General features: G+C 39.5%; 2 long non-coding RNA genes across 2 annotated transcripts; both read left to right on the top strand.

Annotated features, from left to right (window-relative positions):
* Positions 1 to 407: 407 nt before the first annotated feature.
* On the top strand, positions 408 to 2537 carry LOC110923215. Its single transcript, XR_002583849.2, has 2 exons — positions 408 to 561; positions 2281 to 2537. It is a non-coding gene; the product is annotated as an uncharacterized LOC110923215 (long non-coding RNA).
* Positions 2538 to 17704: 15167 nt separating this feature from the next.
* On the top strand, positions 17705 to 20725 carry LOC110923184. Its single transcript, XR_002583808.2, has 2 exons — positions 17705 to 17869; positions 19588 to 20725. It is a non-coding gene; the product is annotated as an uncharacterized LOC110923184 (long non-coding RNA).
* Positions 20726 to 22389: the final 1664 nt, after the last annotated feature.

Here is a 22389-nt window from a genome sequence, read left to right as displayed (position 1 = left end):
TGAAAGTAACTTACTTATTATAAGGGCATAGAAACGATGTGTACGATTACGTACATACATGAATTAAACATTTGCCAAGATCCCAAATGCGTTTAGGTTGTAGTAAGTATAGTGGATGAACAACTTGAAAGAGGTAAGAGTAGACTGGTCTAGTTTGAATGAGAAAGGTTTCGGGGACGAAACCTCTTTTAAGGGGGGTAGACTTGTAACGCCCCAAAATTATGCAAATTAATTATGTTACTTAAGATGTCTAGTCATGTATTATTTTACCTAGTTAAGTATGTATATGTTAGTAACTTGATTAGAAGGAAGGTTATATGACAAATAAAATATCTAAGTAAATAGGAGGACTAAACTTGTTAAAAGGTTGAAAGTTTAATAAATAAAAGAAAAGAATAAAAAAAAAACACACACCCTGGTGTGATGGCGTGGATCGATCAGAGCAAAGGGGGGAGAAGACAAACCCTAACTTCATGAAATTCTCAAGAATTGAAAGAGATTAGGAGCCCAAACTAATGCATGAACTCGAAACCTCAATCATCTAAGCTTGTACAACAAGCGGTAAGTCGAATTTTCTATTTTGAATGAATTGTAGGAAGTGGGTTTACACCCAATCATGAAATTATGTGGAAATTATATGTAATAGAGGGTTAGGGTTTCATAATGGTTCGAAATCTTTGCTTGATTTCTGATTGATTGAATGATTTAAGTATATTACCCAATTGTTGTGAAGAAATCATAAACCCAATGTTTTGCATGTATGCTATGATCTTGAATAGAGATAGAAAAATTAGTTAAGATGGTGTAGGATGGAAGAAAGCTATGAACTTGATTGATTCTTGTTAGATTAGAAGGTGAATAAGAAGAGTTATGCTATAAATACTTGTACACTATGCTTAATTAACGGTACGCCCACCAAGTGTATGATGAAATGCCTAAGTGACGATTTTAGATGAATTATGTATAATGATGGATGGGAAAAAAATATAGAATGTAATAATGAAGAATAATAGTGAAACCCATTTGTGCTAGTTGTATGGTGGAATCTAATAATTTTATGTTAGTGAAATTTATGTGAAGTTGAAGTATGAATGTATGTTGGTTGAAGATGATTATGTGAATTGGTTGAATTCATGTATTAAGAGCTTGTACAATGTGTTTATAATGTTGTATGCACACCAAGCGTTTGATGAAATGCTTGAATCATTAGCTAATGCACACATACATTCACGCATGTGTAGTTTCAATGTGGTTCATGTTCTATGTAAGAATTTGTGAGAATTATTGTATCATATGGTCTTTAACAAGTTTATGATGCTTAGCATAAATTGTGAACATGAATTGATGATTTAAAGTCGAGATTTAGTTCATAATTCCAAAGATTTACAAAGCTGATTAGAAGTAATTATTGTTGCGCACCTGTTTTGAAAAATTCGTATAAAATCAACCGTAGCTCGGTTTAAGGCATATGATATATCGTTGAAAAGGTTGTTTCGCATATTACATTTCATATTTGGTCATAAGAGGCTGGTTATGAGATTTAGTGGGTCAAAACAGCATGAAAAGTTAGTAAATTCGTTTTGACAGCAAGCTGTTTGGAAGCATTTCAGCTTCTGTGCTGATTTTGTAAAAATCATATAAAATCATAGGAATGTCCGATTGTTACGATCTTTATATGCTTAGAAAGATCTCTGAGTGTAGATCATATCATATTTGAACATGAAGAACTGAATCAGAAGATAAATGGGTTAAAATGTGCCGTGAACAGCTGCTGCGCAGAAAGTTGCTGCACAAATTTTAGTATAAACATTTAGTAAAAATAGTTGTATTGTTATGCACACTTGTATGAATCATGAACTACTGATTTTAATAAATTATTAGTAAGTTATTTGATTGTTTTAAGTGTCTAAAACACTTACCAACTAGTTTATGCATATAATTGCACCAACGGGTCGAAACGGGTTGTTGATAGAAAATAGTAGAATGGTATGAAATGTTTAACATATGAAGCAAGTTGCCTAACTTAGAAAAGGTTATCATTCTAAGTATGGAATTTTGAAAGAATAACGAACATGATGTAAATACATAATTATGCATGCTAGAAGCTCATGTATGACTGTTGTGATGATGGAATGATAAATTGTTAGATTGATTAGCATTGTAGTATTATGATACATGTTGAACTCGTTAAGCGATTGACACGTGAATAGAAGTGTGATTAGTGATGCGTATGATTATGTATACTAACTATTGAATGGATGTAATGGAATGAGATAATAGGAACGTGTCAAGGAGAGGTCAAGCATAGGAGGATAACGGGTCAAGATAAGGCAAGATGACAAATACACTTATTGGAGTACTCGAGGTAAGTGAATTTCGATTCACTTTTTAGTAGGTTTAATAGATTTTAATACTTATGTTTACGAAACATCATGAAAGAACATGTAATAATCAGAAGTACAAAGCCAATAATGCCTCATTATTGAAGAAGGTTGTATTTAAGCCGAAAGTAAATTGGTGGGTTTAAACGGGTCGAATTTTATGTGCATATGTTGCGTAATGAAATGAAATTCGTTATGGTTAAGACCTTGGGTAAGAATTTTAGTCATTATGTAAGGGGAACATTTCCCGGACCATTAGGTACAAGTTTTATATGATTCGGTTGTCGGTCAATGAATGAACGGATTGTTTCGTTTTAGTGTAGGAAATTTTATAAGTATATGTGTATAGGAATTCAAAGGCCACGTGGGTTGAATCGTAGATTGTCTATACTATGTAAAGTTTTGAATGTGACATTCCGGCATAAACCTACATGTAAAAGAAGCTTGTGTATATATTCATGATTAATTGATTGTGCGAAGGAAGGAACATTGGCATGAATGAAAGTACGCACATATATATATAAGTGTATATATATATATGTATGTATGTATGATAATAAGTACGTAGGTGTGAATGTATGTGTGAATGAATGTTCAATGCTTAAGACATATGCATGAACGTATCAAAGGGTTCGAGTATTTATGGATACTAATGATGTGCGTTGAGTTGGAATGTAATGTAGGTATGGGATCGTTGGCTTCATGAAGAAATGGAGCTGGATTTGGATAAGAGTATTTAAGAAAGCGCTTGGACAATTCCACGACTACTTTATAGAATGCTCTACGAAATTTTATTATATAGTTTAATGTTGAATGGTATGTTAATAACTAATGGTTTGGTTGTACGTGGTGTCCACATGTATCGCTTGGGTTTTCTCTACTTTTATTGAAGTGAAGCGGACTTAGTTCGAGTTGAGAGCAAGGATTGTACGGGGTAGAATGGTCACATAGTGTAACTCATATAGGTTTTGAAGTATTAATGTTATAAAACGTTATAAATCCGTTTTAATGAATATATGGCATTTTGCATTTGAACTTTCATGTGTTTGATATGTCTATTAAAGAACGAAATTTTTGGGCTCTTGTTTTCCGCTGCGTCGTATTTTAAGTTATTATGCGTTAGTCTTCCAGGGAATTGTTCTTATTACGAACGGGTCATGCCCGAATTTTGTTAAATAATAGTATGATAATATTACATTTTGGAATGTGTAATTTGGGCGTAACAAGTTGGTATCAGAGCCCTGGTTTGAGAGAATTAAGTACGAGAGTATAAGTACTTGAACTCAAACCTGTGTGCTCTTGTGATAAGGAACCCGTACAATCCATGGCTCGATCAAGATCTAAAGGTAGAAATGGAACGAAAATGTGTAAGTATGTATTAGATTATGTATTTGAAAGAAACTAATAGTGTGTTATGTGCAAGGTAAGCTTAAGATCTTGAAGAGGATGATCCGTGAATACAGAATGGGATGAACGCTAAGGCGGGCAAAGGTGCAAATAGGCAAATTAACCCCACGTACACATTACTAATATGTATAAGTGCCGATGTCAAAAGAAAAAGGAAGGGGTCTCCTTGGGAGGGAAATTATTAAACGAAAGACAATGATGTGGTCTTGGGGAAGTTTTAGAAATGTGCACGAAACTGAAACCCATTTCTCGGGCATAAGGCGATGATTACACGAAGGCACGAAACTAGTGTGTGAATTGCGCACCTGTCACACCCCAACCGATGGCGGAATCATCGGGGCGCGGCACTGAGCGAAACAGATTGTTCAGAAGTTTCCACAACAACTATCATACAATTCAGTTATATAACACGTCCCATACCGTGTCCCAAATAATAACAAGTTATCATAGAAATCAACTAAACAATATGGGAACTGTTCCGACAACTCAAATTCTTAATTATTACAGACCGAATTTAAATATTGTTTTAAGACTTCTAGACGGCTATCCGTAAATCTTACTGACTACAGGTTCCAGTACAAGATCTACAGATAATTATGGCCCTGGAACAGGTACGTGGACACTGTCCTAAGGTCACAGGCTCCTAGAAGCTTATTATTGCCTCGCTTCCCTAGCACGCTAGTAGCTTAAACACCTGTCACATACGTTAAAATAAAAGTCAATACATATAATGTAAAGGTGAGTACACAAGTTTGATATAGCATATAGAGTTCGAATAGTTTACGCATAACCAAGCACGTACACAAGGGAAAACGATGCATGTAAATTATCGACATGGGACCATCGATACCAACGACTTCGGGTTGACTGTCCGAGACAGTTCGCAATACATGATTACCACCGTAATCCATGCAAGTAATTGTCCTTAGCAACCCCCGTGTGAACGGGTGCTGAGTCCAAACTATAGTACTACGTTGCTAAAGCAGGTAGATAGCACTCCACGTGTAAACATAATAAACAGCAATCATTTAGACAAGTAATACATGCAAGTAGGTTAGCGTTCAAATAGTTTGTGTTGTTTGTGAATTTGATAGATTACGTATGTAACACCCAAAAGTGCTGAAAGCAAAAAGGGATCGAGTATACTCACAGTGATTGATTGTGGATTGAAGGGAGCACAGAGAATAGGTTAGCCTGAATAGTTCGATAACACAACGATGAGTAACGCGGAAAAAGTAAACAATGTACTTGGATCGAGTAGGCCATTCGATCGGACAGCAGTTCGATCGAGTGGGCTGTTCGATTGGTTTGAAAGTCCGTTCGAACATCCATTCGATCGGCCGGCTGGCTCGATCGGCTGGTTTCTTCAAGTGGATTGTTTCTTCCTTGATGTGAAGGATGTGTTTGTGTGTGATGGTTTGTACTACCTTTCAAGTTGGTCGATCGAACGGCTGTTCGATCGGTTAGCCCAACCGATCGGCTAGCACTTCATTGTTTTTCAAATATGTCACTCGATCGGTTGGCATGTTCGATCGGGTGACATTCCAATGTTTCGAAGAGTCTAAGTGTTTTGAAGTCTAGTATCTCATGATTCGAGCAGTAATGATTACAATCGAGTGGCGTAGTCGATCGAACAGTACCTCGTCAATACTACACTTCATGAGTTTGTGGGACTAAGTGCTAGTCGATCGGTTAGCCTAGTCGATCGGCTGGCATAGTCGTTCGGTTGGGCTGTTCGATCGAACAGCCTAGCCGTTCGGCCAGCTTCTCGATTCAGTTAACCTTTCACTTAACACTTGGTTATTCTCGTTAATTGTTGATGTTTTAGAGATATTTTGACTACGAGTTGAACCACAAAGCTGAAGTCCCTACTTAGTCTACTGACTCGAGCAGGAATCACCCAAACTCGGTCAGAGACGGTTTGGAACCCAAGTTTAACGTTTAACCCGAAATCGGTATATCTCTCGGTAGAACCCGAATCTTGAACCATGTGTTTGTTTAGATTGATTTGTAAATCGGTTCAAGTCTCGTTTTCACCTTTTTGAGTGTAAAAGAGTTGAAAGATAGATGAAAACCAATCTTCCAATCCTTTTCCACCGTGAAATGTTAAGATCTTTGGAAGATTTTAGGTTATTTATGTGGAAAATCGGTTAGATCTAGCTTATTCATGGTTGAATGAAGTCAAGAACATGAAGTTCTTGATGAACACCAAGAACACCATGATGTCATCACTCAAGAACACCTAGATCTTGGTGATTTCATGGATGAAATTCAGATTTTGAAAGATAGAAAGATGGAGAATCGATTAATGAGCAAAAATGTACAAGGATTAGAGCGAAATACTTACCGGTTTGAGAGAAATCTGAGATTTAGTGAGAAGAAGAGGCTGGTCGGTCAGAGCTTTTCCAAAAGTGGAAAGTTTGACAAGGACAGCCCTATTTATAGGCTTCCAAAAGAGGAAAGGTTCAGCTGATCGAACAGCATCCCTGATCGAGCAGCTGTCCGATCGAACAGTCCTGTTCGATCGGCTAGCCTGTTCGATCAGGTTGCCCTGTTCGATCGGCTAGCCTGCTCGATCAGGTTGCCCTGTTCGAACGGCTTGCCTAGTTTTGAGTGTTTCGCGACGATTTGTGATATTTCGAGTTCGATGAACGATGATTTAAGAATGATAGAATTCCTAATCAAATTACTTTTAGTCTCAACTACTATATCTAACATACAAGCATCCTTACAACCATTTCGGGTTCGATTTCCATTGAGTTTGATTCACCTTTGAGTCTTGATTGATTTGGTTGTTTCACCACACACTTTAACATAAAAAGTAAACATGCACAAGTAACACGTAAGGCACACACACACGTATAAAAGCATTAAAATTATCCACACTTGAGTTCGATGATTGATCTGATTAGCTTGATTATTGATTGACTAGCTTTATTGCATTGTTACTTCCTATCATTCACAGTCGGTCATTGATTATCGGTCGATTAGTTTGATTATACAACACTTACTCCAAATAATAAGAAAATCAAAATGAAACTAAAATGAAATTAATCTTTATTAATCTTTAATTCTAATAACAGTCAACTCTTGACTTTGACTTGACTTTTGGAAAACACGGGGTGTTACAGTCTCCCCTCCTTTAGGGAATTTCGTCCCGAAATTAGGCCGAGAACCGTACATCGCCGTGTGATTTTACCAATTTGATGCTTCAGATCTATCTGAACAACTGCGGGTACTTGGCCTTCATGTCACTTTCGAGTTCCCAAGTGAACTCCGCGCCTCGTTTGCCTTCCCATCGTACTTTTACAATAGGAATGCGAGAGCGTCTGAGTTGCTTGGTCTGTCGGTCCATGATTTCGACAGGCTTTTCCACGAAGTGTAGCGTCTCGTTGACCTGAAGATCGTCGAGTGGTATTATTGCGTCGTGGTCGGCTACGCATTTTCGAAGGTTTGAAATATGGAAAGTCGGGTGGACATTGCTGAGTTCCTCCGGTAATTCGAGTTTGTAGGCAACTTTACCGATTCTTTCCAGAATCTTAAAAGGTCCAACAAATCGAGGCGCAAGTTTCCCTCTTTTGCCGAATCGGACTACTCCCTTCCAAGGTGATACCTTTAGGAGCACGTAGTCGCCAACTGCAAATTCGCGGGGCCTGCGTCGTTTATCGGCGTACATCTTTTGTCTGTCCCGGGCCTTTACCAAATTTTCCCTTATTTGGTGGATCTTGTCAGTCGTTTCTTGCAGAATCTCGGGCCCAGTCAATTGTGAATGACCGACCTCGTGCCATACAATAGGCGAGCGACATCTCCTACCATACAAGGCTTCGAAAGGTGCCATTTCGATGCTGGAGTGATAGCTATTATTGTACGAAAATTCGACTAACGGTAGGTGTTTGCTCCAACTACCACCAAAATCGATAACACACGCACGGAGCATGTCTTCAATAGTACGAATCGTTCTTTCCGTCTGCCCGTCGGTTTGCGGGTGGAATGCGGTACTCAAATTCAGCGTCGTACCAAGAGCTGCTTGAAAAGTTTCCCACAATCTCGATGTAAACCGAGCATCGCGATCAGAAATGATGTCTCGAGGCGTACCATGATTCTTAATGATCTCGTCGGTGTAGATTTGGGCTAGCTTGGCCACCTTGTAGTCTTCTCGTATTGGCAAAAAGTGGGCTGATTTGGTTAGACGGTCGACTATAACCCAAATACTGTCGTGACCTGATGGCGTGGTCGGAAGCTTAGTTATGAAATCCATAGCTATACTTTCCCACTTCCATACGGGTATCGGCGGTTGTTCGAGTAAGCCTGAGGGTCTTTTGTGTTCAGCCTTGACTCTTGCACAAGTTAAACAACTACCAACATATAAGGCAATATCCCTTTTCATCCCAGGCCACCAATACTTGTAGCGAAGGTCCTGGTACATTTTGTCCGCACCGGGATGAATGGAATATCGGGATTTGTGGGCTTCGTTCATGATGATCTTTCGCAAATCTGTCCTCCTCGGAACCCAGATTCGGTCCAGATAATAGAATATCCCGTTGGCTTTGCTCACGAGCTGAGTTCCATCGTGATAGATTCGTTCTTTCTTCAACGTACGCTCGTTAAAGCAAGCGTGTTGTGCTTCGCGGATGAGAGCTTCGAGGTTATACTGAGCCTGGATGTTTTGAACACCTATCACGTAATTCTTTCTGCTGAGGGCGTCTGCAACTACATTCGCCTTGCCTGGGTGATAACGGATCTCACAGTCGTAATCGTTGAGAAGTTCTACCCATCGGCGTTGACGCATATTGAGTTCTCTCTGGTTAAAGATATGTTGTAGGCTCTTGTGATCGGTGAAGATCGTACACTTTGTACCATACAGGTAGTGTCGCCAAATCTTTAAGGCAAAGACAACTGCGCCTAGCTCGAGGTCATGGGTTGTATAGTTCTTCTCGTGGATTTTGAGCTGTCGAGATGCGTAAGCTATAACCTTGTCTCGTTGCATGAGAACACAGCCAAGTCCAAGGTTTGAAGCATCACAATAGACAACGAAGTCATCGCTTCCGTCCGGCAGTGTAAGAACTGGTGCATGGCACAGCATGTGTTTGAGGGTTTGGAAAGCAGTCTCCTGCGCGGTTCCCCACACAAAAGGCTCGTCTTTATGAGTAAGGGAGGTAAGTGGTACAGCAATCTTTGAGAATCCTTCGATGAATCGCCGATAGTAACCAGCTAATCCGAGAAAAGAGCGAACTTCTGACGGATTCTTTGGCGTAACCCATCCCTTGACTGCCTCAATCTTTGCAGGATCAACGTGTATACCCCGACTATTCACAATGTGACCCAGAAATTGAACCTCCTCCAACCAGAACTCACACTTGGAGAATTTGGCGTAGAGTTGGTTTCCCTGAAGCAACTCGAGAACCAATCGCAAATGCTGCGCATGTTCGGCCCTCGATCTGGAATAGATCAGGACATCGTCGATAAATACAATGACGAATCGGTCTAAGAACGGTTTACACACGCGATTCATCAGATCCATGAAGACCGCGGGTGCGTTGGTCAAACCAAAAGGCATGACAACAAATTCGTAGTGGCCGTATCGGGTTCGAAAAGCGGTTTTGGGTATGTCTTCCTCTTGAATCCGCAACTGATGGTAGCCTGAACGTAGATCAATCTTGGAGAAACATTGAGCACCTTGTAGTTGGTCAAACAGATCGTTGATTCTTGGTAAGGGGTATCGGTTCTTGATGGTCAGCTTGTTCAATTCCCGGTAATCGATGCACATTCGGAACGACCCGTCCTTCTTTTTGACGAAAAGGACTGGTGCGCCCCATGGAGAAGTGCTCGGGCGAATGAAGCCTTTTTCAAGTAACTCTTGGAGTTGGTTTGAGAGTTCTCGCATCTCAGATGGAGCGAGTCGATACGGAGCTTTGGCCACTGGGTTGGCTCCTGGAATAAGGTCGATTCGAAAGTCGATATCACGACTAGGAGGTAATCCAGGAAGATCATCAGGGAACACCTGAGGAAATTCTCGGACAACAGGAACATCCTTGACTTCAACTTTCTTTTTCTTGTCCGTCTCTGCTACAACAATGTTGGCCAAGAAGGCTCGATATTCCTTGCGGAGATATTTGCGAGCTTGAAGACAGGACATGAGCTTGAGATCTTTTGCAGTAGTTTCACCATAAACACATAGAATATCACCACTAGCTAACACAAATCGAATCATTTTATCGAAGCACACAACTTCAGCATGGTTTTCGCGAAGAAAGTCCATGCCTACTATGACGTCGAAACTTCCGAGCTGCATTGGAATGAGATTAATCGGGAATATATGATTGTTGAGCTCAAGAGTACAATCACGGAGCACAGAATTGACAGCAATGGTTCTTCCGGTAGCGACTTCTACTTCGAAGGACGACGAAAGGTAAAAGCGCTTACGTCTAAGAAGTTTCTCGAATTCAAAGGACACAAAGCAGTTATCGGCTCCAGTATCAAACAAACATGATGCATATATACCATTCACAAGGAACGTACCATTGACCACGTTGTTGTCAGCTTGAGCCTGACGTGCATTGATGTTGAAGGTTCTGGCGTGAGCTGCTTGCTGTTGAGGCTGTTGTTGTTGTTGCTGGGGTTGTTGAGCTTCTTGTTTCACCACCCTGTTCGGGCACCGGTTTGCGAAGTGGTTAGGGTCACCACATGCAAAGCAGGTCCGAACATTGGTTGTTGGGGCCTGAGCGGCTTGTTGAGCTTGAGGAGCAGGGAGTAGAGCTTGGTTGGCATTGACTTGGGCTTGAGCTTGACGGGGACCATAGCGGCAACTCGCAGTGAAATGCCCGTAAACGTTGCAGTGGGCACAGAATCGGCAGGCCACACCCACCGGGTGATGATAGGAACATGTAGCACAGAGTGGGTGGGGGCCGGTGTACGCACGCTTCGCTGGCGGCGCATTGATCACTGGCGCTGAACGCTGTGGCTGTTGCTGCTGGGCTGGTACAGACTGTAGTGGAGCAGCAGTGGTTGCGGCAGCGCAACTTTTGTTCTTCTTTCTTCTTCTCGAAGACTTGGAGGCTTGAGTGGTGGTGTTGTCGGTTGATGCGGTAGTAACTTGATGCAACGACTTGGATGGCTTATCCCAGACACCAGCCTTAACTCGCTTGTCATTAATCTCGGCAGCGAGTAGGTAGGTTTCCTCGATCGTTGCGGGTTTGGCGGCGTGAACAAAATCTGCGACACAATCCGGAAGAGCACGGATGTATTTCTTGATGGTCATGTCAGAAGTCTTGACCTGGTCGGGACATATGATACTCAATTGCTTGAAACGGGCGGTGAGACCCGCATTGTCTCCCTCCTTTTGCTTGATACTCCAGAACTCATCCTCCAACTTTTGGCGTTCGTGGGGAGGACAGAACTCGTCCATCATGATCGCTTTCAATTCCTTCCACGTCAGCTCGTATGCAGCGTCGTTCCCGCGCTTGTTCCTTTCTGCGGTCCACCAGTCCAAAGCTCGCGACTGGAAGACACTGGTAGCATTGAGAGTACGGAGGTGATCTGGGCATCCGCTTTGACGAAGGGTGACTTCTATCGAGTCAAACCAATGAAACAGAGCCGTAGGGCCATCTTCCCCGGTAAACTCTTTTGGCCCACATGCCTTGAATTGTTTGAAGCTAAAAGTAGCTTTGTTGGAGTCTTTGGGCGTGAGGGTTCGGGATTCCTCAGATGATTTGCTTGCGTTCTCGAACACATCACTGACGGCTTTCGCCACGGTCTTAGAGATGATAGCAGCCAGACGTCGATCTCTTTTCTCCTGGCGGGTAAGACGCGAGCGTGATCTAGGTTGTCCAGATGACGACATGGTCTGCAATAGACATCGTCACAGGCTCAACACAACGAATTCGAGTCTCACACGTTCTTAGATCTCTAAAGCTTAGAATCACGTCGCATCTCTCGTCACGTAACACATATAATCACATAAGCACATAATCATAGAGGCACATAAGCACAGAAGCAATTAGGGCACATAAGCACAGAAGCAATTAGGGCACATAAGCAATTAAGCAAATAGAGCACTTAATTTCCTAAACACGTACGAAGTTGTATCACAGAGGTAGTCAGAAAACAGAAACCTATAACCACAAGTCGAGTGTCGTTCGTTTTGTATATCGGATAGCATCACATTGTATCGTCTAATTTAGTCGTATAGCGTAGCATAGCACACTGGTTTCGTTTAGATCACATCCACAGGGGTTTGGATCGAGATAGGATAGCAACAAAGTCACGCGGATTGATAACAAATGGAGTAATCAACGAATCTTAAAACACGTAAACAGGTAAATCATATAAAATCAACGAAGCAACACTTAAATCGGAAAATGGATTGTCTGCGGCTACTAGACTTTGACTAACCCTGGCAATTTAACTATTCACAGTTGACTTGTCGTCACTTTCGACTCTAGGGGACATGTTTCTGCCTCGATTCTTGGGCATTATGCATGCGCATTCTAGGTCATACTCGTGAGTTCAGGTCGTTGGAGTCCGTCAATTGCCTTGGCGAGATAAAATAAAGTTGGAATAACTGCCAAGGTTAGGGTTTCACCCCTAGCTCAGCAATTTCTGCCTTGTTTTAAGAAAATTTAGAGGAAAGTTTTTCATCAAATTATGGGTTTCAGCCCTGATTTGGTATAATTCTCCCCCGTTTGTTGATAGAAAATCGCACAAAATAATTGGCAAAAAATTTTGTAATTTGGGCAGGAATTTGCGGGCTTCACTCCTAATCCCGTCCAAACTACAAAATTTGGCTCGGAGTTCGGATGTAATGATAGTATAGAAGGAAACAACATAAAATAAGCACATAAACTTGGTCTCTTGGTTCCTAACTATAGTCTAGGTCTCTAAGACAGCGATCCGGACTAGATCGTGTCTAACCTAATTCCCTATAGTTATGGCTCTGATACCAATCTGTCACACCCCAACCGATGGCGGAATCATCGGGGCGCGGCACTGAGCGAAACAGATTGTTCAGAAGTTTCCACAACAACTATCATACAATTCAGTTATATAACACGTCCCATACCGTGTCCCAAATAATAACAAGTTATCATAGAAATCAACTAAACAATATGGGAACTGTTCCGACAACTCAAATTCTTAATTATTACAGACCGAATTTAAATATTGTTTTAAGACTTCTAGACGGCTATCCGTAAATCTTACTGACTACAGGTGCCAGTACAAGATCTACAGATAATTATGGCCCTGGAACAGGTACGTGGACACTGTCCTAAGGTCACAGGCTCCTAGAAGCTTATTATTGCCTCGCTTCCCTAGCACGCTAGTAGCTTAAACACCTGTCACATACGTTAAAATAAAAGTCAATACATATAATGTAAAGGTGAGTACACAAGTTTGATATAGCATATAGAGTTCGAATAGTTTACGCATAACCAAGCACGTACACAAGGGAAAACGATGCATGTAAATTATCGACATGGGACCATCGATACCAACGACTTCGGGTTGACTGTCCGAGACAGTTCGCAATACATGATTACCACCGTAATCCATGCAAGTAATTGTCCTTAGCAACCCCCGTGTGAACGGGTGCTGAGTCCAAACTATAGTACTACGTTGCTAAAGCAGGTAGATAGCACTCCACGTGTAAACATAATAAACAGCAATCATTTAGACAAGTAATACATGCAAGTAGGTTAGCGTTCAAATAGTTTGTGTTGTTTGTGAATTTGATAGATTACGTATGTAACACCCAAAAGTGCTGAAAGCAAAAAGGGATCGAGTATACTCACAGTGATTGATTGTGGATTGAAGGGAGCACTGAGAATAGGTTAGCCTGAATAGTTCGATAACACAACGATGAGTAACGCGGAAAAAGTAAACAATGTACTTGGATCGAGTAGGCCATTCGATCGGACAGCAGTTCGATCGAGTGGGCTGTTCGATTGGTTTGAAAGTCCGTTCGAACATCCATTCGATCGGCCGGCTGGCTCGATCGGCTGGTTTCTTCAAGTGGATTGTTTCTTCCTTGATGTGAAGGATGTGTTTGTGTGTGATGGTTTGTACTACCTTTCAAGTTGGTCGATCGAACGGCTGTTCGATCGGTTAGCCCAACCGATCGGCTAGCACTTCATTGTTTTTCAAATATGTCACTCGATCGGTTGGCATGTTCGATCGGGTGACATTCCAATGTTTCGAAGAGTCTAAGTGTTTTGAAGTCTAGTATCTCATGATTCGAGCAGTAATGATTACAATCGAGTGGCGTAGTCGATCGAACAGTACCTCGTCAATACTACACTTCATGAGTTTGTGGGACTAAGTGCTAGTCGATCGGTTAGCCTAGTCGATCGGCTGGCATAGTCGTTCGGTTGGGCTGTTCGATCGAACAGCCTAGCCGTTCGGCCAGCTTCTCGATTCAGTTAACCTTTCACTTAACACTTGGTTATTCTCGTTAATTGTTGATGTTTTAGAGATATTTTGACTACGAGTTGAACCACAAAGCTGAAGTCCCTACTTAGTCTACTGACTCGAGCAGGAATCACCCAAACTCGGTCAGAGACGGTTTGGAACCCAAGTTTAACGTTTAACCCGAAATCGGTATATCTCTCGGTAGAACCCGAATCTTGAACCATGTGTTTGTTTAGATTGATTTGTAAATCGGTTCAAGTCTCGTTTTCACCTTTTTGAGTGTAAAAGAGTTGAAAGATAGATGAAAACCAATCTTCCAATCCTTTTCCACCGTGAAATGTTAAGATCTTTGGAAGATTTTAGGTTATTTATGTGGAAAATCGGTTAGATCTAGCTTATTCATGGTTGAATGAAGTCAAGAACATGAAGTTCTTGATGAACACCAAGAACACCATGATGTCATCACTCAAGAACACCTAGATCTTGGTGATTTCATGGATGAAATTCAGATTTTGAAAGATAGAAAGATGGAGAATCGATTAATGAGCAAAAACGTACAAGGATTAGAGCGAAATACTTACCGGTTTGAGAGAAATCTGAGATTTAGTGAGAAGAAGAGGCTGGTCGGTCAGAGCTTTTCCAAAAGTGGAAAGTTTGACAAGGACAGCCCTATTTATAGGCTTCCAAAAGAGGAAAGGTTCAGCTGATCGAACAGCATCCCTGATCGAGCAGCTGTCCGATCGAACAGTCCTGTTCGATCGGCTAGCCTGTTCGATCAGGTTGCCCTGTTCGATCGGCTAGCCTGCTCGATCAGGTTGCCCTGTTCGAACGGCTTGCCTAGTTTTGAGTGTTTCGCGACGATTTGTGATATTTCGAGTTCGATGAACGATGATTTAAGAATGATAGAATTCCTAATCAAATTACTTTTAGTCTCAACTACTATATCTAACATACAAGCATCCTTACAACCATTTCGGGTTCGATTTCCATTGAGTTTGATTCACCTTTGAGTCTTGATTGATTTGATTGTTTCACCACACACTTTAACATAAAAAGTAAACATGCACAAGTAACACGTAAGGCACACACACACGTATAAAAGCATTAAAATTATCCACACTTGAGTTCGATGATTGATCTGATTAGCTTGATTATTGATTGACTAGCTTTATTGCATTGTTACTTCCTATCATTCACAGTCGGTCATTGATTATCGGTCGATTAGTTTGATTATACAACACTTACTCCAAATAATAAGAAAATCAAAATGAAACTAAAATGAAATTAATCTTTATTAATCTTTAATTCTAATAACAGTCAACTCTTGACTTTGACTTGACTTTTGGAAAACACGGGGTGTTACAGCACCTGGCCAGTACGCAAGAAGCATATGACGTTCGTGAGACCGTGGCAATTATTGCAGGTATGTCCGGTAGAACTGGGTAGCAGGTGGGCGCTATGTTGTAGCGAATCCGAAATAGCAAATCCATTGCGGATTTGGTTATGCTAACGAAGGTTATGAAAAGTTATGCGAGTCGACCGGTTCTAGCGAACAAGTCGAATAAGAATAAGCTACCATCCGTTTTGAACGGGTGATTTTGAATGCTCTAATGAATGCTAGAAGCTTAATCCGTTATACGGATTGAAAGAAGAAGTTATGATTAAATGTGAAAAACCCAATTATTTGGGTAGTGGAAAATGTGTATGCTTAACTCTCGTTGAGAGTGTTTATGCCAAACCCAATTATTTGGGTAGTGGAATGTGTATGCTTAACTCTCGTTGAGAGTGTTTATGCCAAACCCAATTATTTGGGTAGTGGAATGTGTATGCTTAACTCTCCTTGAGAGTGTTTATGCCGAAACCCAATTATTTGGGTAGTCGAATGCGTATGCTTAACTCTCTTTGAGAGTGTTTATGCCAAACCCAAATACTTGGGTAGTCGAATGTGTAAGAAAGAAGAAAGCTCATATGTGGATGGAACTAAAATGAAGTGATTATGATTCGACAACTGAGATGACTAACTTTAAAATCTTGTTGCCGAAGGTAGGTAAAACTTTAAGTTTTTGCTAGAGCACATGTAAGAAAGAAAAGGTACGAATGATATGTTTGAAGCCGATAGTGTGTAAGTTAAGATTTTTCCTTAAGGCGGATGTGGGATTTTAAGTTCATATGATAGAATGTGAATTTACAAGCGTGTAGGAAGAAACGGGAGGTTAAACGGGTAAACGGTTCAAAAGACACGCGCGTTTTAGTGCGTTCGGACGACGAAACGGATCTGCAGTAAAGGGACTTTTCTAGAGGCCGTCGCCGACGGGTTCCCACCCCGTCGCCGACGGGCTCCCAAAAGTGTGAAAGAGGCCGACGGCCTAACCGACTGGTTACGGGTTAAATTGGACGACGGGCATTTTAAGAGGCCGTCGCCGACGGGTGCCCACCCCGTCGCCGACGGGCTGTCTAGCCCACTTCTCCGTTTTGCTTAATTTTGCATTTCCAAATGATCCGTAACGCATTCCGATGATTCGTAAAGTTTCTTATGAGCATATAGGGATGTACATAAGTAAATAAGCGTGTAAGTATGTTTATATGTAACCGTATATGTACGTAGAACTTATGCAAGTAGGTATGCGCGAAAGTATGTAAGTTTATAGTGTGGGAACAAGTACTAGTTATGTATGTATAAATGTGTATGTATAGATATCGGTTTATGTAGGTATGCAAGTATTTATATAAGAGCACAAGCATCATGCGAATGAATATGAAAATGTGTACGTATGTATGCATGATGATATGTATGAGCGTATGCATGTATGCGAAAAATATAGGAAATGTGTGTACGTTTGTAGATGTATAAATATATGAGTATGTAAGTACATATATGATGTATGAGTAGAATGAAATAAATCGATTTATTTCGATTAGTAAATGTATGAATGTAATATGCTTAAATAGGAAATTAGAAACAAGCCGTAGACTTAAGTTTGTATGAATAATAATTGTATACAATTGGAATAGATTCAATGAATGAAATGCAAGGGATGATATGTGCTAGAAACTAGCAATATGAAATGAAGGACACTAATAAGAGCTCTGGAGCAGAATCTAACATAAGTATAGTTATGAAAGTAACTTACTTATTATAAGGGCATAGAAACGATGTGTACGATTACGTACATACATGAATTAAACATTTGCCAAGATCCCAAATGCGTTTAGGTTGTAGTAAGTATAGTGGATGAACAACTTGAAAGAGGTAAGAGTAGACTGGTCTAGTTTGAATGAGAAAGGTTTCGGGGACGAAACCTCTTTTAAGGGGGGTAGACTTGTAACGCCCCAAAATTATGCAAATTAATTATGTTACTTAAGATGTCTAGTCATGTATTATTTTACCTAGTTAAGTATGTATATGTTAGTAACTTGATTAGAAGGAAGGTTATATGACAAATAAAATATCTAAGTAAATAGGAGGACTAAACTTGTTAAAAGGTTGAAAGTTTAATAAATAAAAGAAAAAAATAAAAAAAAACACACACCCTGGTGTGATGGCGTGGATCGATCAGAGCAAAGGGGGGAGAAGACAAACCCTAACTTCATGAAATTCTCAAGAATTGAAAGAGATTAGGAGCCCAAACTAATGCATGAACTCGAAACCTCAATCATCTAAGCTTGTACAACAAGCGGTAAGTCGAATTTTCTGTTTTGAATGAATTGTAGGAAGTGGGTTTACACCCAATCATGAAATTATGTGGAAATTATATGTAATAGAGGGTTAGGGTTTCATAATGGTTCGAAATCTTTGCTTGATTTCTGATTGATTGAATGATTTAAGTATATTACCCAATTGTTGTGAAGAAATCATAAACCCAATGTTTTGCATGTATGCTATGATCTTGAATAGAGATAGAAAAATTAGTTAAGATGGTGTAGGATGGAAGAAAGCTATGAACTTGATTGATTCTTGTTAGATTAGAAGGTGAATAAGAAGAGTTATGCTATAAATACTTGTACACTATGCTTAATTAACGGTACGCCCACCAAGTGTATGATGAAATGCCTAAGTGACGATTTTAGATGAATTATGTATAATGATGGATGGGAAAAAATATAGAATGTAATAATGAAGAATTATAGTGAAACCCATTTGTGCTAGTTGTATGGTGGAATCTAATAATTTTATGTTAGTGAAATTTATGTGAAGTTGAAGTATGAATGTATGTTGGTTGAAGATGATTATGTGAATTGGTTGAATTCATGTATTAAGAGCTTGTACAATGTGTTTATAATGTTGTATGCACACCAAGCGTTTGATGAAATGCTTGAATCATTAGCTAATGCACACATACATTCACGCATGTGTAGTTTCAATGTGGTTCATGTTCTATGTAAGAATTTGTGAGAATTATTGTATCATATGGTCTTTAACAAGTTTATGATGCTTAGCATAAATTGTGAACATGAATTGATGATTTAAAGTCGAGATTTAGTTCATAATTCCAAAGATTTACAAAGCTGATTAGAAGTAATTATTGTTGCGCACCTGTTTTGAAAAATTCGTATAAAATCAACCGTAGCTCGGTTTAAGGCATATGATATATCGTTGAAAAGGTTGTTTCGCATATTACATTTCATATTTGGTCATAAGAGGCTGGTTATGAGATTTAGTGGGTCAAAACAGCATGAAAAGTTAGTAAATTCGTTTTGACAGCAAGCTGTTTGGAAGCATTTCAGCTTCTGTGCTGATTTTGTAAAAATCATATAAAATCATAGGAATGTCCGATTGTTACGATCTTTATATGCTTAGAAAGATCTCTGAGTGTAGATCATATCATATTTGAACATGAAGAACTGAATCAGAAGATAAATGGGTTAAAATGTGCCGTGAACAGCTGCTGCGCAGAAAGTTGCTGCACAAATTTTAGTATAAACATTTAGTAAAAATAGTTGTATTGTTATGCACACTTGTATGAATCATGAACTACTGATTTTAATAAATTATTAGTAAGTTATTTGATTGTTTTAAGTGTCTAAAACACTTACCAACTAGTTTATGCATATAATTGCACCAACGGGTCGAAACGGGTTGTTGATAGAAAATAGTAGAATGGTATGAAATGTTTAACATATGAAGCAAGTTGCCTAACTTAGAAAAGGTTATCATTCTAAGTATGGAATTTTGAAAGAATAACGAACATGATGTAAATACATAATTATGCATGCTAGAAGCTCATGTATGACTGTTGTGATGATGGAATGATAAATTGTTAGATTGATTAGCATTGTAGTATTATGATACATGTTGAACTCGTTAAGCGATTGACACGTGAATAGAAGTGTGATTAGTGATGCGTATGATTATGTATACTAACTATTGAATGGATGTAATGGAATGAGATAATAGGAACGTGTCAAGGAGAGGTCAAGCATAGGAGGATAACGGGTCAAGATAAGGCAAGATGACAAATACACTTATTGGAGTACTCGAGGTAAGTGAATTTCGATTCACTTTTTAGTAGGTTTAATAGATTTTAATACTTATGTTTACGAAACATCATGAAAGAACATGTAATAATCAGAAGTACAAAGCCAATAATGCCTCATTATTGAAGAAGGTTGTATTTAAGCCGAAAGTAAATTGGTGGGTTTAAACGGGTCGAATTTTATGTGCATATGTTGCGTAATGAAATGAAATTCGTTATGGTTAAGACCTTGGGTAAGAATTTTAGTCATTATGTAAGGGGAACATTTCCCGGACCATTAGGTACAAGTTTTATATGATTCGGTTGTCGGTCAATGAATGAACGGATTGTTTCGTTTTAGTGTAGGAAATTTTATAAGTATATGTGTATAGGAATTCAAAGGCCACGTGGGTTGAATCGTAGATTGTCTATACTATGTAAAGTTTTGAATGTGACATTCCGGCATAAACCTACATGTAAAAGAAGCTTGTGTATATATTCATGATTAATTGATTGTGCGAAGGAAGGAACATTGGCATGAATGAAAGTACGCACATATATATATAAGTGTATATATATATATATGTATGTATGTATGATAATAAGTACGTAGGTGTGAATGTATGTGTGAATGAATGTTCAATGCTTAAGACATATGCATGAACGTATCAAAGGGTTCGAGTATTTATGGATACTAATGATGTGCGTTGAGTTAGAATGTAATGTAGGTATGGGGTCGTTGGCTTCATGAAGAAATGGAGCTGGATTTGGATAAGAGTATTTAAGAAAGCGCTTGGACAATTCCACGACTACTTTATAGAATGCTCTACGAAATTTTATTATATAGTTTAATGTTGAATGGTATGTTAATAACTAATGGTTTGGTTGTACGTGGTGTCCACAGGTATCGCTTGGGTTTTCTCTACTTTTATTGAAGTGAAGCGGACTTAGTTCGAGTTGAGAGCAAGGATTGTACGGGGTAGAATGGTCACATAGTGTAACTCATATAGGTTTTGAAGTATTAATGTTATAAAACGTTATAAATCCGTTTTAATGAATATATGGCATTTCGCATTTGAACTTTCATGTGTTTGATATGTCTATTAAAGAACGAAATTTTTGGGCTCTTGTTTTCCGCTGCGTCGTATTTTAAGTTATTACGCGTTAGTCTTACAGGGAATTGTTCTTATTACGAACGGGTCATGCCCGAATTTTGTTAAATAATAGTATGATAATATTACATTTTGGAATGTGTAATTTGGGCGTAACATGATTTGCTACCTAGAGCCTGGAATGCTGTCCATTCGAAGAAATACTTCATGTGACAAGGATCCGTGATCCTCACGTGATGAGTATCCTTGAAGGATCCTTACAGAACAGATGATCCTCATCTTGGTATACCCTAATCTCAAACTATTTCATTATTTTATTCTCTTATATGAGGATAGGGATCCTGCATCCTTTATCCTCCTTTTACCTGGTTCTAAGTTTTGAAGGTTCAGGTATCCTTAGCAAAGGATTGATTATCCACAGAAGTATCCAGTTATTTGGGCTTGACCCCAGTATCGCCAGTAGCGCACGATGATCCTGGTACAGTTCATGGCAATGGGACCAGTACTCGCTTTAGGGGCTGACAATTTCATTGTACTAGCTGTATCCGGGATCCTATGTATAATGGTAGACGTACCATACATCCGTTCCTAAGGTTTCTAACGTTTTCACATTAGCTAAGGTTTTGGCATTTTCATGTCACTAAGTTTGGATAGTCGCCAGTAAGGGCCAAACTCCAGTTTACACACGATCCTTGGGCTTGTCCCCAGTTATCCTTGGGCTTGTCCCCAGTTATCCTTGGGCTTGTCCCCAGTTATCCTTGGGCTTGTCCCCAGTTACTAACTTGTCCTATATGTTGGCTTAGTCCCAAGTTATGTTCTATTTTAGGTTTTCGAAGTTAAACAACTAAGGATCCTTGGTCCTTACCTCCTACTAAGGTTTGTTTTATGGTTATCCTGATTATAATGTTAAAGATTAGGATCCTAACTTGGATTCTCAGGTATGATCCTTAACTATTTTGATTTTATCCTTTATTCATTTGAATAACCCTTATATTTTGGCAACTGAACTTATGATCCTTAAGATATACTACTTTTTGGAAGCTCTCAACTATAGGATATTTGATCCTGGATCATATCCTAAAATTTTAAACCTAATTTGTTTAACTTTTCTTATTCAGACAAGTGTATATCGAAACAATTAAATATTTAAAGGATATACAAGAATAACATAACAGGATAAGTCAAAAAGTTAAAGTTTTATTTATTCACAAAATATTTAACCATTTTAAGGTTGTCAAAATTGCCAACCCACATTTCTACCAGCAAAATGTGGCCCGTCCACATGGGTTGGCAAAGGGTGTCCATTGTTCATGCGGTCTTAGCAGTGCAGGAAAGTAAAGACGGCAGGATAACAAGTGGCTTCATCCCCCAAACAGAGGATCCATCCACCACCCATTATCCTGCCTATTGTTCAAAGGATCCATGATCCTCAACCCTAATAGCTATTGTCTAAAGTTATTACAAGCCATCATTGTTTGAAATCAAAACACCATAACCAAAAAACCACTATCCAACCTAAAAAATGGGCTCCGGCCACGTCTAGAAATATCCATCATCGCCCATCCTTGCAGCTCACACCTTCGCTGCATCATCTTCAGCCGCTCCACTAGCTTCTCCACCATGATCCTTGCC

This window comes from Helianthus annuus, chromosome 17 (genome assembly GCF_002127325.2).
Source record: "Helianthus annuus cultivar XRQ/B chromosome 17, HanXRQr2.0-SUNRISE, whole genome shotgun sequence".
Lineage (NCBI taxonomy): Eukaryota > Viridiplantae > Streptophyta > Magnoliopsida > Asterales > Asteraceae > Helianthus > Helianthus annuus.
This window is presented reverse-complemented; position numbering and strand designations above follow the sequence as displayed.